This window comes from Phytophthora cinnamomi (genome assembly GCF_018691715.1).
Source record: "Phytophthora cinnamomi strain GKB4 chromosome Unknown Contig21, whole genome shotgun sequence".
NCBI classification, from domain to species: Eukaryota; Oomycota; class Peronosporomycetes; order Peronosporales; family Peronosporaceae; genus Phytophthora; species Phytophthora cinnamomi.
This window is the reverse complement of record NW_027150954.1, coordinates 1,321,331-1,335,692: the sequence shown is the minus strand read 5'-3', so window position 1 is coordinate 1,335,692 and position 14,362 is coordinate 1,321,331.

Sequence of the window (14,362 nt, the reverse complement as noted above, 5' to 3'; positions counted from 1 at the left end):
GTGGCGGGTGGGGGCATGTAGTGGGTCTAACTTGACTCACTACTTTAGCTTACACGTTGCGCAACGTGTATGAGGAAGCGTAAGTACTTAGTAATTACTTAGGTTAATTATATTTGAATACACAAATATAAGTTAAGTAAGAAGAGGATTCCAAGTGACTTAGATTAGGTGAAATGAGAACTGTATTGTTTGTAAATTGATCTTCCTCTAAAATCTGCTAAAAACTGTTTATCATCTATGAAAGGGTTGGCAGCGGCTGGCTGTCAGAGCCCCGCTAATATGCATGTCTCTGATTGGTAGAAAGATGCTGCTTTCTACCAATAGGATCTTTGGGTATGTGTGGACCACTCACTGTGGCGGTCCACTTCAATGTATCCATCGGTGTGTCTTACACCAATGTGAGGAAGTATCCAAAACGTTTAACAGATAACCTATCTGTTAAATTCACAAGTGGCTTGCAGCCACTTGTGCGTGTAACCCCGTTATACCATCCCCCCTTAAGGTTAGACGCGCGGGGTCCCCGCACGTCAATCTTTTGGAATTGACCATTCGTCAATTCTCCGCGTTTGGAGAAGAAATCCGCGCTCAGTCAACGATGAGCGCGCCACAGAAGAAGACCTCGACGTCGGTGGGTAGTCATCTCTCCATCGACGACTACTTCGAACGCCAGAAGGCGAAGTACGGCGACGTCGTCGACTTCGACGACGACGATGAAGACATGGAGGGCGAGGAGGACTCGCCCTCAAAGCGTAAAGACTCAATGTCGAGGGAATCGCTCGACCCTCACGCCAAGAACGTTCGCTCGCGTGAAGGGGACGAATCGGACGCTTCGAGTTCGAAGCGTTCGCGTACTGAGAGCGATACCCCACTCGCTTCAGCTGGGGCTCTCAGTACTCCGCGCGCTGCTGCTGCAGCGCGTGATGTTAAAGCTCAAGGCTCTCCGCGCGCTGCAGGTGCAGCGCGCGATCCATGGATGCCGTCCGCGTCCGAGATCGCGGACCGGTTTGGGAACTCGGTACCTCCGAATGAGGTGCCGCTGTACGTATGCAGCGCCATCAAAGATGACGCTGTGGCTGCCGAGCTGCACTTTGATGTGGAAACGCGTCAAAGGCGCGATTACTACATCGGACTCTTTCATGAGCTCCGATGGTTTCAAAGCAAGAAGACCTCTTCTCGCAGCAAAGTGCCCGAATGGCAGGCACTTTGTGAAAGCTGGAACGCCTTTGTTGAGAACTTCAACAAGAGGCCGAGTGCTTACCGTGATCGGATTAAGCAAGCGCGTGATCGCTTCGAGACGTACTCGAAGCGTGGAAAGCTGGAGCAACTTCATGTTGCTGCTGAGGAGGCAAATGTGCCGTGCGCTGTGCCCGAGGGCTTTCAGTGCACGAAGTGCTTTCCAGGCGCGGTCCGCTTGAGCGACCGCGACCTGAACGGTACACGTCGTTCCGTGTGCCCGAGAGTCTCAAAGAGCTCCGTGCTAAGTTCTTAGTACGTGAGGGTTCGGGCGCTAGCGATGATCGCAGCGCTCGTGTTACTTCCGCTGTGCCAGCGCGTACTGCTCTTCGTACGCCCTCACCATTTCCGGAACGTCCTCCAGCAAGACGTTCCGCGGCTCCCATGTATCTCGATGGGGAGGAAATCCTCTCCAACGAATACGAAAACGAGCCCCTTGAGGGTTCGTTTTCGGGATACTATGGTCAACAATCCGCTCAACAATCCAGCGGGTTGAGCCGCGGGCGTCACGGATCGGCGGTGGCGGGGGTGGGAACACGCCCCGGGTATGATCAGCCCCGGGCTGATCAGTATGCGCCTCTCCACGACCGGGTGACCGCCGTGGAGCGTCTGCAGGGCGCTGAGTTCGCCGCCCTGAAACAACAGCTGGCGAACCAGAAGGCCCAAGTCGCGGCGGTCTCGCAGGCCGCCTCGAATATCCAGGTCGAGCTGGGGACCCAGATGAAGGGGTTGCTCCAGCGTGTCCGCGCGCTGGAGGAGAGGCTGCTCGTCGCCGAGGCCAAGTCCTCCGCTTCTGCCTCGGCTGCTGCCGAGGCTTCGGGTCAGCCGAGCTAGATGGCTCGTGCTGCAGGTATGGCTTCAGCCGTCCGACGTAAAAGGTCGGATGGAGGCGCATGCTAGACGGTATGTCTAGCGTGTATGCGTTGCCGTGCCGTGCCAACACAGTGAACGGCCCGATGAAGCGCGGAGCAAGCTTGCTTGCTCCGAAATCCGAAACTGCATGTCTAGGCAGGTTTTGTGTAGCTAACAAAACTAATAAACCAACTTTAAATTCATTTGTGTTGCCTCTGCCCGCATTGTCTGCGTTCAGCTTCTGTTGATCAACAGAAGCTGCTATTGTGTCTTGGACAAACCGAATTACGGCTTGTCTTTTGGTGATGAAACTGATTGCATCCGAGCTGAAGTCATTGAGCTCGCTCTCCGCTAGAGGCCCGGCCTCTGCGTGGTTCTTTGCGGTGTCTGCGCCCTGCGCAGACCCGTGGTCGTTAAGCCTTGTTGTTGGGGGGAGTCTGCGCCCTGCGCAGACTCATGTGGTTTGTCCATTGTTGCAGCTGACACTGTGCAAGTGTCAGCGGTTTTCTGCGGCTGCTGTTTTGCAGTCGTAGATCCTCCCCCACTTAAAGTGGGAGCCACCACTCCGAGTAAACTCGGCAGACGGGGATGCCGCATGGCATTCACATAAAATGGTGTATACCCGGTCGAGGCATGCACCGAGTTGTTGATGGCGAATTCCGCCATCGACAAACACTCGCTCCAGTATTGGAACGAGTGAGCGTAGCTCTTCAGCATATCGACGAGCACGCGATTCACGCGCTCGGTTTGACCGTCCGTCTGCGGATGATCCGCAGTCGACATGGAAAGCTGGCTCCCAAGAAGTGTAAACACTTCTTGCCACAGGTGCGCTGTGAAGCGCGGGTCTCTGTCCGACACGATGTCGGACGGCATGCCATGGTGTTTGAACACCATGTCGACGAGCAGACGGGCCGTTTGCTTCGCGGTCACCTCTGCTGGCACCGCAGCAAGATGTACCATCTTGCTGAAGCGGTCTACAAAGACCACAACACCGGTGTTCCCTCCGCTATCCGGGGAAGACCAAAGATGAAGTCCAAAGACATGGACTTCCAACACTCCGACGGAGTCGGTAGTGATTACAGTGGAGCCTGCGCGAATGGCGCAGGCTTCACGCGTTGGCATACCTCGCAAGCACGGATGTACTTGCGCACCCACTTATACTGGTGGTGCCAGTAGAAGTCACGCGTGAGAAGGACGTATGTCTTCTCACGTCCCAGATGTCCCGCAGACGGGGCATCATGATACTCGTACATGATCCTGAGTCGCAGGTCATGGTCATTTGGCACGACAACGCGGTCCGCGTTGTCGCCGACTGCATTATAAAGAAGCAGTCCGTCGTGCACCCGATATCGGTGTGCACGCGCACGAAGGTGCTTGGGCAACTTCTGACGAGCCTTGTCAGAAGGTGCTGTGCCATAGGCCAGCAAGTGTTTCGCGTCCGCGTCGTGCGCGAACGCGGCCTTCACATCATCCAACAGAGATGATGTGGGTGTGCTCGATCGCATGGCGTCAATGGCATTGACGTCAACCGCTTCTGCATAGTCCGGCCGACGTGATAACGCGTCGGCCACTACATTCAATCTTCCGGGTTTGTATTCGACCCGGAAGTTATACTCCGCAAAGAATGAGAGCCATCTCGCCATTCTTTGTGATATGTGTGGCGACTTCACTGCGGTGCGCAGTGATGCATGGTCGGTGTAGACCACAAATGGTCTACTCCCAAGCAAATACACTCGGAACTTTGTGAGTGCATACTTCATGGCAAGGAGTTCCTTGTCATGCACCGGATAGTTGCGCTCAGCTGGCTTCAGCTGACGCGATTGGTAGTAGACGACACGATCACGGCCGTCGTGATCGTGCTACATCAACGCGCATCCGATCGCGAAGTCGGATGCGTCGCACACTACGTGAAATGGGCGATCTTGGTCAGCCACTGCCAAGATCGGCGCCTCAGTCAAGCCCCGCTTGACTGCATCGAATGCCTTTTGGCAATCGGGTGTCCAATTCCACACAGTTTCTTTCTTAAGAAGCTGTGACAGCGGGCGGATCTTGCCCGCATAGTCCTCCACGTACTTGCACAAGTACGTGGCCAAGCCAAGGAACTGCCTCAGTTCCTTGACACTTGAAGGCGTTGGCCATTCATTGATCACTCTGACCTTTTCCGGGTCAGGGCGGACACCATTCTTCCCTACGAGACACCCGAGGACGGGTATCTCACTCGCCCCGAAGATACACTTCTTCAGGTTCGCGTAGAGCTTATGCTTTCGCATAAGCTCAAGTAGCTGCCGGAGATGCACCCTGTGCATCTCTACGTCGGTCTTCCCGTCCACAGCCCGGCTGTGGATGAACACATCGTTGAAGTAGCTCGGTGCGAAGTCGCGCACCGAGCGCAACAAGTGCGTCACGCACCTGTTGAAAGTCGCAGGGGCGTTCTTAGGCCCCTGTGGCATTACTAGCCATTCCCAGAGCATGCCGCTTGGCGTGCTCACTGCCGTGAGAGGGATATCGCTCTCACGCATTAGGATTTGATAAAATCCATCTCGCAAGTCGAGAGCACTGTAAACGGTGCTCCCGGCCATCGAATCGATGATAACATCTTTTCGTGGTATCGGCGTCTGCGCCGGTACCGTCGCATCGTTCAGCTTGTTGTAGGCATGAACGATTAGCCATCCGCCCTGTGGCTTCTTGACACAGAACGTCGGAGCACTGTGCGGGGACTTCGATTCCCGCACTTGTCCTGCTTTGCGACGACTTTCAAAGAAGTCGTCGATCGCCTTGACTTGATCTCGCGGCAGTGGCCACTGCCGCGTGACACAGTACTTCGTGCCCGGCACGAGATCAATCTCGTGCTGAATGCCCTTATCCTGCGGAAGCTCCGCAGGAATGTCTTCCGGGAGTACGTGTTTGTACTCCCTCAACAATTCGTAATAGGGACTCGACTTCAGCGAGTCCCAACCTTGTTCCTCGAAGCGCTCTCGCTTCGTCTTCGCACTGAGAGTGTCTTCACTCTCAGTGGTACTTCCCATGAAGAGCTGTCTCAGCTCTTCGCTCTCGCTCGCCGTTCTTTCGCTGTCCGAAAGAACGCAGACCTGCTCGATGCGTCCATCGTGCAAGTCGCGCGTGAAGCGCTTCCAGCTCATGACTGGAAGCGAAGTCAACTCCGACGCCGTCGTCGGAGGACTAGCGAGTTCCATCTCACGATACTGGAATCCAGTATCGGTGCGCGTCAAGACGCTTAGCGTCTCGACGTCCGGCGTCACCGCCTCAGTCTGCCCAGCAGACTGCTCTTGTTGCGTCTCGGTCCCGGACCGAGACTTGCGCAGCGTTTTCCGCTTGCGCCGTCTTCTTGTTGTGCGGAGCCCGGCTCCGCACAGTTGTTCTTCTGGTCCAGGCCCGGCCGTGGACAATTGTTCGCCGGCGGACCCTGTCCGCGGGCGCGCGGTATCAAGCCCGGCTTGACCGCATTTTCCGTCGTGCAGCCCGGCTGCACGGTAATGTGTCCCTTCGCCGGCAGACCCTGTCTGCGGGCGCGCGATATCAAGCCCGGCTTGATCGCATGGCGCTTCGTCGTGCAGCCCGGCTGCACGACAGCATGCAAATTGCGTCAGTGCGGTACGTTTGCAACCGTCCGCACTGTTTGCAGCGTCAACTCCCGGAGTCGACACGTCTTCGTCACCTCGATGCCATTCATTGGCGGAGCCCCTCATGACCGAGGGTGCGTCGGCTCCCGGAGCCGACGCGTCGTCGTCGACCTGACCGCTTCGGGTCAGGGACTGTCCCTTACACGCTTGAACGTGGGTGTTGGTTCCCGGAACCAACACATCTTTTTCTTCCGACGTCGGCAGCATTGCCGACGCGGGTTTCACTTGTGCGCGCCCTCGCGCACTCCTTGGGCACTCCGAGACAGCGGCATGAAGCGCTGTCTCGACTGGTGAGCCGCGCGCACCTGTTGGTGCGTGCGCTGCGGTAACAGGGCCATCGCTCTCTGTTCCGCTGTCGCGTCCGAAGCGCACGAGCGTGCGCTTCTTCCAGTCTATCACCGGATCATGCCGTGCAAGCCACGGCATGCCCATTACCACGTCGAACTTATCGTCCAGGTCCAGGACGATAAAGTGTTCGACAAACACTCGTTGTTTGTACGAGAAGCGCACGTTCACGACGTGCTTCTCGGTCTTCACGATGGCACCTGTTGCCAGTCGTACCTCCAGAAGACTTCGAGGTACATTTACTTCCTCGAAGTCAAGTCTCGACAGGCTTCGTAGTCGAACAGAGTTGTTCGACGCACCTGAATCTACCAAAGCTCGAAGAGAGTCACTCGCTCTCTTCGAGTAAACCTTCAAGATGACTAGGTTTGGCCTGTCATCTTGTTTCTTGCAGTGAGAGCTGGTCTCACTGGGGGCTGCAGTCCTCAGTGTCGCGTGCCCGATGTCGGCACGCGCGACTGCATTACCAGTAGGGCGCCCCGCGCCTACTGGATGTTCGCGTTTTTTGTTGGTCCGCGGCGATACCTAGCATCGCCACGACGGCCACCTCCAGGGGGCATGGGAGCTGTGCACTCCCGTGCAAAGTGACCGATCCTTCCGCAACGGAAGCATCGCACGTTACCTCCCTGCTGCTGCTGGTAACCAGCAGTTGTTGCATTCGAGAGGTCCATTGGTTCTGGACCTCCCGGCCTCGCTACCGGGCGCGGTTGCGGCCTCGGCACGTTCACATGCAGTTTAGCCTGCCGCAGGCTAAACTCTTCTTGCATGGCAAGAGTAATCGCAGCTTCGAGAGTACTCGGGTACTCTCGGAAGAGATAGGTCTTCATGGGCCCATCTCTAAGTCCTTTCATGAACGTGACGACCTTGGTCGCCTCGTCAATCGGATTAGTCACGATATTTGATACCAAATATCGTGCGCGCTGCGCGTAAGCATGGACGTCATGCTTACCCTGCTGAAGGTCGAGGAACTCCGCCCTCGACCGGAACTCGTTTTGCGGGGGCTCAAACGCTTCTTTGAGCTCCTCTTTGAACACTTCGTACGTGCTGAAGCACGTAGGATCGGAGAGTCGGCGTCCATACGCCCAACTCCTTGCGCGTCCGCCAAGGCAGGACATGGCGAACGCGACCTTCGACAGCGGGTCGACGATGCGTCGAGCCGCTATGGCTGTGTCGAGTTCGACAAGCCATCGGAGGAGAGGCTCGCCCTCTCTTCCCACGTAATTGCTTACGCTCAACTTTAATGGTTGAGCACGCGGTGTCGTCCCTGACGACGCCGTCACTGAGGAAGCAGCGTCACGCTGCTCCTTCATGATGAACCCCAGAGCAACACCATGTTGCTCCGTCGGCGATAGCGTACGCAGCATTGTAGCTATCGCCGCTTCTCCAATGACTGTTGACAGTCGTTGGAGGGCCTCCCACTCTGGGTCAGACAGGTGGGGGCAGTCAGCGCGTGCAACATGCGTTGCAGGCGTGTTGGAGCTCTCCATGGGCACCTCCGTGCTCATGTGGTTCTCGGCTCCACGTTCGTACACCGCGTACGAACGTCAAGCAGTCGGTCGTTGGACGGACTACAAAGTGCTACCAGGTGTAGTGGGTCTAACTTGACTCACTACTTTAGCTTACACGTTGCGCAACGTGTATGAGGAAGCGTAAGTACTTAGTAATTACTTAGGTTAATTATATTTGAATACACAAATATAAGTTAAGTAAGAAGAGGATTCCAAGTGACTTAGATTAGGTGAAATGAGAACTGTATTGTTTGTAAATTGATCTTCCTCTAAAATCTGCTAAAAACTGTTTATCATCTATGAAAGGGTTGGCAGCGGCTGGCTGTCAGAGCCCCGCTAATATGCATGTCTCTGATTGGTAGAAAGATGCTGCTTTCTACCAATAGGATCTTTGGGTATGTGTGGACCACTCACTGTGGTGGTCCACTTCAATGTATCCATCGGTGTGTCTTACACCAATGTGAGGAAGTATCCAAAACGTTTAACAGATAACCTATCTGTTAAATTCACAAGTGGCTTGCAGCCACTTGTACGTGTAACCCCGTTACAGCCGCTGTCTGCCCAGCAGACTGCTCTTGTTGCGTCTCGGTCCCGGACCGAGACTTGCGCAGCGTTTTCCGCTTGCGCCGTCTTCTTGTTGTGCGGAGCCCGGCTCCGCACAGTTGTTCTTCTGGTCCAGGCCCGGCCGTGGACAATTGTTCGCCGGCGGACCCTGTCCGCGGGCGCGCGGTATCAAGCCCGGCTTGACCGCATTTTCCGTCGTGCAGCCCGGCTGCACGGTAATGTGTCCCTTCGCCGGCAGACCCTGTCTGCGGGCGCGCGATATCAAGCCCGGCTTGATCGCATGGCGCTTCGTCGTGCAGCCCGGCTGCACGACAGCATGCAAATTGCGTCAGTGCGGAACGTTTGCAACCGTCCGCACTGTTTGCAGCGTCAACTCCCGGAGTTGACACGTCTTCGTCACCTCGATGCCATTCATTGGCGGAGCCCCTCATGACCGAGGGTGCGTCGGCTCCCGGAGCCGACGCGTCGTCGTCGACCTGACCGCTTCGGGTCAGGGACTGTCCCTTACACGCTTGAACGTGGGTGTTGGTTCCCGGAACCAACACATCTTTTTCTTCCGACGTCGGCAGCATTGCCGACGCGGGTTTCACTTGTGCGCGCCCTCGCGCACTCCTTGGGCACTCCGAGACAGCGGCATGAAGCGCTGTCTCGACTGGTGAGCCGCGCGCACCTGCTGGTGCGTGCACTGCGGTAGCAGCGCCATCGCTCTCTGTTCCGCTGTCGCGTCCGAAGCGCACGAGCGTGCGCTTCTTCCAGTCTATCACCGGATCATGCCGTGCAAGCCACGGCATGCCCATTACCACGTCGAACTTATCGTCCAGGTCCAGGACGATAAAGTGTTCGACAAACACTCGTTGTTTGTACGAGAAGCGCACGTTCACGACGTGCTTCTCGGTCTTCACGATGGCACCTGTTGCCAGTCGTACCTCCAGAAGACTTCGAGGTACATTTACTTCCTCGAAGTCAAGTCTCGACAGGCTTCGTAGTCGAACAGAGTTGTTCGACGCACCTGAATCTACCAAAGCTCGAAGAGAGTCACTCGCTCTCTTCGAGTAAACCTTCAAGATGACTAGGTTTGGCCTGTCATCTTGTTTCTTGCAGTGAGAGCTGGTCTCACTGGGGGCTGCAGTCCTCAGTGTCGCGTGCCCGATGTCGGCACGCGCGATTGCATTACCAGTAGGGCGCCCCGCGCCTACTGGATGTTCACGTTTTTGTTGGTCCGCGGCGATGCCTAACATCGCCACGACGGCCACCTCCAGGGGGCATGGGAGCTGTGCACTCCCGTGCAAAGTGACCGATCCTTCCGCAACGGAAGCATCGCACGTTACCTCCCTGCTGCTGCTGGTAACCAGCAGTTGTTGCATTCGAGAGGTCCATTGGTTCTGGACCTCCCGGCCTCGCTACCGGGCGCGGTTGCGGCCTCGGCACGTTCACATGCAGTTTAGCCTGCCGCAGGCTAAACTCTTCTTGCATGGCAAGAGTAATCGCAGCTTCGAGAGTACTCGGGTACTCTCGGAAGAGATAGGTCTTCATGGGCCCATCTCTAAGTCCTTTCATGAACGTGACGACCTTGGTCGCCTCGTCATTCGGGTTAGTCACGATATTTGATACCAAATATCGTGCGCGCTGTGCGTAAGCATGAACGTCATGCTTACCCTGCTGAAGGTCGAGGAACTCCGCCCTCGACCGGAACTCGTTTTGCGGGGGCTCAAACGCTTCTTTGAGCTCCTCTTTGAACACTTCGTACGTGCTGAAGCACGTAGGATCGGAGAGTCGGCGTCCATACGCCCAACTCCTTGCGCGTCCGCCAAGGCAGGACATGGCGAACGCGACCTTCGACAGCGGGTCGACGATGCGTCGAGCCGCTATGGCTGTGTCGAGTTCGACAAGCCATCGGAGGAGAGGCTCGCCCTCTCTTCCCACGTAATTGCTTACGCTCAACTTTAATGGTTGAGCACGCGGTGTCGTCCCTGACGACGCCGTCACTGAGGAAGCAGCGTCACGCTGCTCCTTCATGATGAACCCCAGAGCAACACCATGTTGCTCCGTCGGCGATAGCGTACGCAGCATTGTAGCTATCGCCGCTTCTCCAATGACTGTTGACAGTCGTTGGAGGGCCTCCCACTCTGGGTCAGACAGGTGGGGGCAGTCAGCGCGTGCAACATGCGTTGCAGGCGTGTTGGAGCTCTCCATGGGCACCTCCGTGCTCATGTGGTTCTCGGCTCCACGTTCGTACACCGCGTACGAACGTCAAGCAGTCGGTCGTTGGACGGACTACAAAGTGCTACCAGGTGTAGTGGGTCTAACTTGACTCACTACTTTAGCTTACACGTTGCGCAACGTGTATGAGGAAGCGTAAGTACTTAGTAATTACTTAGGTTAATTATATTTGAATACACAAATATAAGTTAAGTAAGAAGAGGATTCCAAGTGACTTAGATTAGGTGAAATGAGAACTGTATTGTTTGTAAATTGATCTTCCTCCTGAATCTGCTAAAAAACTGTTTATCATCTATGAAAGGGTTGGCAGCGGCTGGCTGTCAGAGCCCCGCTAATATGCATGTCTCTGATTGGTAGAAAGATGCTGCTTTCTACCAATAGGATCTTTGGGTATGTGTGGACCACTCACTGTGGTGGTCCACTTCAATGTATCCATCGGTGTGTCTTACACCAATGTGAGGAAGTATCCAAAACGTTTAACAGATAACCTATCTGTTAAATTCACAAGTGGCTTGCAGCCACTTGTACGTGTAACCCCGTTACAGCCGCTGTCTGCCCAGCAGACTGCTCTTGTTGCGTCTCGGTCCCGGACCGAGACTTGCGCAGCGTTTTCCGCTTGCGCCGTCTTCTTGTTGTGCGGAGCCCGGCTCCGCACAGTTGTTCTTCTGGTCCAGGCCCGGCCGTGGACAATTGTTCGCCGGCGGACCCTGTCCGCGGGCGCGCGGTATCAAGCCCGGCTTGACCGCATTTTCCGTCGTGCAGCCCGGCTGCACGGTAATGTGTCCTTCGCCGGCAGACCCTGTCTGCGGGCGCGCGATATCAAGCCCGGCTTGATCGCATGAGCGCTTCGTCGTGCAGCCCGGCTGCACGACAGCATGTAATTGCGTCAGTGCGGAACGTTTGCAACCGTCCGCACTGTTTGCAGCGTCAACTCCCGGAGTTGACACGTCTTCGTCACCTCGATGCCATTCATTGGCGGAGCCCCTCATGACCGAGGGTGCGTCGGCTCCCGGAGCCGACGCGTCGTCGTCGACCTGACCGCTTCGGGTCAGGGACTGTCCCTACACGCTTGAACGTGGGTGTTGGTTCCCGGAACCAACACATCTTTTTACTTCCGACGTCGGCAGCATTGCCGACGCGGGTTCTCACTTGTGCGCGCCCTCGCGCACTCCTTAGCACTCCGAGACAGCGGCATGAAGCGCTGTCTCGACTGGTGAGCCGCGCGCACCTGTTGGTGCGTGCGCTGCGGTAACAGGGCCATCGCTCTCTGTTCCGCTGTCGCGTCCGAAGCGCACGAGCGTGCGCTTCTTCCAGTCTATCACCGGATCATGCCGTGCAAGCCACGGCATGCCCATTACCACGTCGAACTTATCGTCCAGGTCCAGGACGATAAAGTGTTCGACAAACACTCGTTGTTTGTACGAGAAGCGCACGTTCACGACGTGCTTCTCGGTCTTCACGATGGCACCTGTTGCCAGTCGTACCTCCAGAAGACTTCGAGGTACATTTACTTCCTCGAAGTCAAGTCTCGACAGGCTTCGTAGTCGAACAGAGTTGTTCGACGCACCTGAATCTACCAAAGCTCGAAGAGAGTCACTCGCTCTCTTCGAGTAAACCTTCAAGATGACTAGGTTTGGCCTGTCATCTTGTTTCTTGCAGTGAGAGCTGGTCTCACTGGGGGCTGCAGTCCTCAGTGTCGCGTGCCCGATGTCGGCACGCGCGACTGCATTACCAGTAGGGCGCCCCGCGCCTACTGGATGTTCGCGTTTTTTGTTGGTCCGCGGCGATGCCTAACATCGCCACGACGGCCACCTCCAGGGGGCATGGGAGCTGTGCACTCCCGTGCAAAGTGACCGATCCTTCCGCAACGGAAGCATCGCACGTTACCTCCCTGCTGCTGCTGGTAACCAGCAGTTGTTGCATTCGAGAGGTCCATTGGTTCTGGACCTCCCGGCCTCGCTACCGGGCGCGGTTGCGGCCTCGGCACGTTCACATGCAGTTTAGCCTGCCGCAGGCTAAACTCTTCTTGCATGGCAAGAGTAATCGCAGCTTCGAGAGTACTCGGGTACTCTCGGAAGAGATAGGTCTTCATGGGCCCATCTCTAAGTCCTTTCATGAACGTGACGACCTTGGTCGCCTCGTCATTCGGGTTAGTCACGATATTTGATACCAAATATCGTGCGCGCTGTGCGTAAGCATGAACGTCATGCTTACCCTGCTGAAGGTCGAGGAACTCCGCCCTCGACCGGAACTCGTTTTGCGGGGGCTCAAACGCTTCTTGAGCTCCTCTTTGAACACTTCGTACGTGCTGAAGCACGTAGGATCGGAGAGTCGGCGTCCATACGCCCAACTCCTTGCGCGTCCGCCAAGGCAGGACATGGCGAACGCGACCTTCGACAGCGGGTCGACGATGCGTCGAGCCGCTATGGCTGTGTCGAGTTCGACAAGCCATCGGAGGAGAGGCTCGCCCTCTCTTCCCACGTAATTGCTTACGCTCAACTTTAATGGTTGAGCACGCGGTGTCGTCCCTGACGACGCCGTCACTGAGGAAGCAGCGTCACGCTGCTCCTTCATGATGAACCCCAGAGCAACACCATGTTGCTCCGTCGGCGATAGCGTACGCAGCATTGTAGCTATCGCCGCTTCTCCAATGACTGTTGACAGTCGTTGGAGGGCCTCCCACTCTGGGTCAGACAGGTGGGGGCAGTCAGCGCGTGCAACATGCGTTGCAGGCGTGTTGGAGCTCTCCATGGGCACCTCCGTGCTCATGTGGTTCTCGGCTCCACGTTCGTACACCGCGTACGAACGTCAAGCAGTCGGTCGTTGGACGGACTACAAAGTGCTACCAGGTGTAGTGGGTCTAACTTGACTCACTACTTTAGCTTACACGTTGCGCAACGTGTATGAGGAAGCGTAAGTACTTAGTAATTACTTAGGTTAATTATATTTGAATACACAAATATAAGTTAAGTAAGAAGAGGATTCCAAGTGACTTAGATTAGGTGAAATGAGAACTGTATTGTTTGTAAATTGATCTTCCTCCTAAATCTGCTAAAAACTGTTTATCATCTATGAAAGGGTTGGCAGCGGCTGGCTGTCAGAGCCCCGCTAATATGCATGTCTCTGATTGGTAGAAAGATGCTGCTTTCTACCAATAGGATCTTTAGTATGTGTGGACCACTCACTGTGGTGGTCCACTTCAATGTATCCATCGGTGTGTCTTACACCAATGTGAGGAAGTATCCAAAACGTTTAACAGATAACCTATCTGTTAAATTCACAAGTGGCTTGCAGCCACTTGTACGTGTAACCCCGTTACAGGGCAGCTTGGTTGACTATCAAACCATTGTAGCAGGCCTGTTATCTTGCCCAGCTGTTGAGAAAGGCGTATAGCTACGCTGCGTTCGTCCGTCTAGCTGTAGACGTCCGCGTTGACACCCTCTAGCCGACAGCAATATGAACTGCTGCGCCCGACCGCCCGCGTACGATCGAATTTTATTACGTTCTTTCTCGTTCTCGTCCAAATAGAATAGCGTTCATCTTTCTACGGCTAATCCTCACTACTCAAACAGTAATCAACCTCGTTTCTCGTCGCGTTCTCACAAGGAGGTAAACCACCTCAGTGTAGGTGACCTGCCTCGCTTCCGTCAATGCCACACCAAGACTCACGGCCTCGCGCGTGTCCGAATCGCCGCAGCGTCCTCAGCACCCACACGCAGCGCACGCTCGACACGATCGACTTCAGTGTCTGTCAATGCCAGCTACCGCCCTGCCCGCCGTCAGAGATCCGACTCGTCGTCCGTCCTGTCCGTTCGATCCAGTCCCCGTGACGTCTCTGCCACCCTCGTTCCTCGTCCGTCAGGGAACTGTCGCTCCAGTTGTACAGCGCGTCCGTAGACTCGCTGTTCGTCTCATTGCGTGCTCGTTCGCCGCCTGCACTCGAGCACGCAAATATTACACTGAGCGGTCCTTGACTGCTGCCCGCCTGCTTAGATCTCGACG